The sequence below is a fragment of the Penaeus japonicus genome, unplaced genomic scaffold (assembly GCF_977035675.1).
Source record: "Penaeus japonicus unplaced genomic scaffold, GWHDUDI00000001_assembly GWHDUDI00000038, whole genome shotgun sequence".
Taxonomy (NCBI): Eukaryota; Metazoa; Arthropoda; class Malacostraca; order Decapoda; family Penaeidae; genus Penaeus; species Penaeus japonicus.
This window is the reverse complement of record NW_028234440.1, coordinates 18,332,692-18,337,691: the sequence shown is the minus strand read 5'-3', so window position 1 is coordinate 18,337,691 and position 5,000 is coordinate 18,332,692. Positions and strand designations below refer to the sequence as shown.

At 33.2% G+C, this 5,000-nt stretch overlaps 1 protein-coding gene across 3 annotated transcripts in view; it reads right to left on the bottom strand.

Moving 5' to 3' along the window:
* Positions 1-573, bottom strand: part of LOC147467115 (UNC93-like protein) — a 19,253-nt gene extending 18,680 nt beyond the window's left edge. The window contains exon 1 of one of the 3 annotated variants that reach the window (XM_086533050.1): positions 430-573. The gene's annotated coding sequence lies outside the window, so the exon portion shown is untranslated. The remainder of the gene's footprint in view (positions 1-429) is intronic. The other 2 variants (XM_086533051.1, XM_086533052.1) reach the window with 2 other exon arrangements.
* Positions 574-5,000: the final 4,427 nt, after the last annotated feature.

Here is a 5,000-nt window from a genome sequence, read left to right as displayed (position 1 = left end):
AACGTCTTGTAAAAGGAGTAGCGTATGATTTAAAGAATCTTGGATTAGATATAAGACGGAATACGGAAATAAATAAAGGTATTTTCGTCTGTATCTGTGATTCGTAAAGGGCCGAAGGGAAGTATCCGAGACACATAGGTTTTTCAAGCATCAGACCTCGAGATACAAGCACCGCCGAGAGAAGACACACATACGTCGCAGCATCCGACAAGGAGAGGTGAGAGAGACACACAGACACACACACGCACGCACACACCTCAATAATTTTACGATCCTCTCCCCCCAACTTACCATCCCCCCTCTATAAAGGAAATAGTAATTAATGATCACACCACATATACATTTATATATATATAAACACTTCACAGCCGGATATCCTCAAACACTACCCACCCAACCCTCGCCAATATCACAAAAAAAGGGACCTACACTTTGTATATTCTTCTTTCCTTCCACTTCACCGACAGAAAGAACTTACGAGAACGGAAGACTTGCTTGAACTGAACGCCAGGAACCAGATTTTTCACACAACACCTGAACCGCCCGCCCTCCTCGAGTTGCCAGAGGTCGCTAGAGAGAAACTGTGACGTCATACGGTAGTCATTTCTTGAAAGCTCTTTGATAACGTTACGTTTTGTGGCGTTTGTGATTAGTGTTGTTATTCGTTTTTCCTTCTTCAAGGAAGTGATCGCTTAGAGGAGTTTATCGTGGTTGTATCTGTATGTGTATACTCATATATGTATATGTATGTCTATATATATATATATATATATATATATATATATATATATATATATATATATATTCAGTTCTTGGAATGAGGACCTACGTATGTTTGTTTGTGTGTGTGTGTGTGTGTGTGTGTGTGTGTGTGTGTGTGTGTGTGTGTGTGTGTGTGTGTGTGTGTGTGTGTGTGTGTGACTATGATAACCCAAAATAACATAATCACCTAATATTCTTTCTATATGTACATGTACATACGAGTGTAATTCTACTCTCAATATTTAGTCACGAAGACTAAGACCATAATTTTTTTCTTAGCGTTATCAAGAGTTAGATAAGTTATATCTAACAAAAAGATAATGTTTATCTTCAAAGAAAGAAAAAAATATATATAATCGAATTAATTTTGCAATATCAAGGACGAAGCAACCACAATTAGTGCCTCATTAGTGATATTTATAATTACTACCCCTTTAATCAGTCTGGGATTTTGATTAAGAAGTATAATTCTAGGGGGGGGGGGGTAATCTGCAGACTAATGACGTCACTACATATGTTTAGAGATATTACAGTTACTGATAGATTCAGATGTATATATATATATATATATCTAGATAAATATAGACCAATGAATATATAGATAGATGGATAGATAGAATGATAGATAAATGGATAGATATAGATAGATAAAGAGAGAGACTTTTTTGACTTTGACAGACAGACAGAGACAGACTAGATTATAGATATCAAGCTAGGTGTGAAAGTAATGAGAATAGTAATTTTTTTTTCTTTACATAATGGAATAAGAATGCACTCTGTATTATGGTAATAATGATAATAATGATAGTAATTATAATAATTGCCATGGGGATGATAATGATAGCTATGATAATGATAATGATATTAATGATAATAGTAATGGTATTGATGATGAAAATTGTACTAATAACAATGATTATAATGATAACCATTATTGTTATCATTATGGTAATGATAATAACGATAAAGTTGATAATGATAGTAATAATTAAAACAACAATCACCATAACATATATACCTTTTTATAAGATCTTTGGCGCAAAACAGAAATCATAAGAGACCGCAGGGTTCAAACATTTTGATCTTTTAATTTATCTCTGCTATCTTTATATATTTATTTTCTTCCTTAACAGTTAAGATATCTTTCCTATCTTATCTTTCTGTTAACTTATTTTTCATAAAGATATAGGTTTGAAGTGTAAGATCAATGATACAAAATGCAGAAAGATAATGACAGTGGTGATGACGATAATAAAATAATAATGATCATGATAATCATAATGATGATAATGATAGTGGTAATGATAATGATAAAAATGATGATAATGATAATAATGATAACAAAAGTATTAACAATAATTATTATGATAATAATGATAGGGATGGTGATGGTAATGATTAATAGAATAGTCATAATAATAATGACGTTCATAAAAGAATTAAGATATTTAAACAAATTACATTAATGATCATCATGACAATAATGATAATCATGATGATAATGACAAAAATGATAATAGTAGTTATAGTAGTGAAAATAACTTATATAACAGTGATAATAATGGTGACCATTATATTAATGATAATATGATACTTAAAAAAAACGATATTGATAATGATAATGAAAGTGATCGTTATCGCAATAACACCAATAATGTTCGTAAGAATATGATGATGGATTATGATAATGATGATAAGGAGGAGAAGGATGATGATAATGATGAAAATGATAATACTGATGATAATGACAATGATAATAACAGCAACAGTAATGATAATAAGGATGATATTAATAATAACAATGATAACAATAAAAATAACAATGTGTATGTGGGTATGAGTTTGTATGCATGTGTTTGTGTACATGTGTTTGTGTACATGTGTGTTTGTATGCATGTGTGTTTGTGTGTGTGTTTGTATGCATGTGTGTTTGTGTGTGTGTTTGTATGGATGTGTGTCTGTGTGTGTGTTTGTATGTATGTGTTTGTGTGTGTGTTTGTATGTATATGTGTTTGTGTGTGTGTTTGTATGTATATGTGTTTGTGTGTGTTTGCACGTATGTGTTTGTGTGTGTGTGTTGGTATGTGGATGTGTATGTTTGTGTGTGTGTATATATACACAAAAACCCATTGCAATATCGAAAAGACAATTACGTCATTCATGAAACGTTCTACAATGCAAATTAGGAAAAAAAATCTTTTACGAAAACGTCATTCAAAAAGCATTCATTTTTTTGCAACATAGAAACCTCGAACAAATTTTTTATTTGCAACGAAGAAAAAAAACATCTATCAGACAGCGTCCATTGCAGGAAATATAATTATCACAATCCCGCTATGCAATGCCGCAAATATTGTTAGACGAAAATCCTCTGCAACTCTACCTGTGCAACAAGACCTTGGTTTCGTCTCAAGGATTTGGATTATTTTTTCCTTGTTTTTCCCGATAGTTGCATGACGTTTCTTCCTTGATTGTCTAGTTAGCTTTTCATGCAATTTCTTGTGTATCTTTTTAAAACATGTGATACATATTCTCTTTCATTATTAATTAATCTTATTCATATTGATTTTTGTGGCTTTCTTTAGTCATCGTAAGTTGTGAATTTATACGGAAGTTTAGAATGTATTATGTAATGTTTGATGTTTTAGAAATAGTATTTGGGTTGATCATTTGGATTTGGATATTGCATGATCATGCATGATGGGGAATGTGTTATTTTATCTTTTCTTCTATTATTTACGAATGCACACACACATACACACACACACACACACACAGACGCTCATACTACCTCATAGACACACTAACACACACACACACACCACACATCACGCCCACCAACACAGATATATATATATATATATTAAAACATATATATATATATCTATATATAACTATATATATATATTTTTTAATATAGATATATGTATGTATGTATACACACACAGACGCTCATACGCACATACACACACACACACACACACACACACACACACACACACACACACACACACACACACACACACACACACACACACACAACGCACACACAAATATATAAACACACACATATACACACCCATGCGTGCGTGTATGTGTGTATATATGTGCAATTGCCACGCACTTACACGCAAACCAAATCATCTAATCAAAATAAACAGCATTGGTGTCAATACCTGACCCCTTCAATGCCCGCGTCAACACGACCTGTCATCCGTTGCGGATATGACAGCTACATGTCACTCGCTGGCATCTCGCGGGGAATACCCACACGGCCGTGTTTACGTCACAAGGCCCGGGATTTGCTTCTACGGGACCTTCCGGTTGTCCAAATGGGGGCGCGAGTCAGGGCTGGGGGCGTACAGGCTGTGGGTGGGAGTTTATATGTATATACGTATGTATATGTGTGTGTATATTATTATATATATATATATATATATTATTTAGAATATATATATATATTTTTATATATTAGATATTATATATATGTAACAACTGTATATTTACACCTAAAACATCTCTCTCTCATATGTACTAGTTTTATGTATTTGTACATATGTATGTATCATATATATATTATTATATAGAAGATATATATATATATATACATTTTTTATATATAATGATATATAACTATATATATATGTATATAGATGTGTGTGTAATATATGTATGGATGTGTATATATATATATGTGTGTGCGTGTGTGTGTGTGATGGTTGTATAGATAGCTCTAATCACCACACATAAGAAATAAAAGGTTGACATCCAACGAAGCTAAAACAACAACAATATATCATAATTCAAGACATATATAACATTATTCACAACACTAGGGAAAAGCTAAACCTACATCAAAACTAACGAGATCTGATATACTTCTATCGAGAACACTAAGGAAACACTAACAAAGCACAGCATATGAAATAAGTCACTAAGACACTAGACACAATATCTACCTGGAATCCTTAAGGAGGAGTCGAAGGATGAGATGACTTCTCGGTTTGAAATCTGAGCTAAATCTGAGCTAAACCTGGACTGACTCTAAAGATCCTATTCTGAGGCGAGATGTAAGGTCATTCCTAGGGGCTTGATTGACCTCACTCATTGGACGAAGTACGGTTCGACTCGATTCTGATTGGCCGAGAGGGCAATGGTCAGTTCTGGGTATGAAGCTAGCTCGTCTAAATGTCCTAAGGTCGAAACAGCTCGTGACCTGCGGGGGATTACTGAAAGAC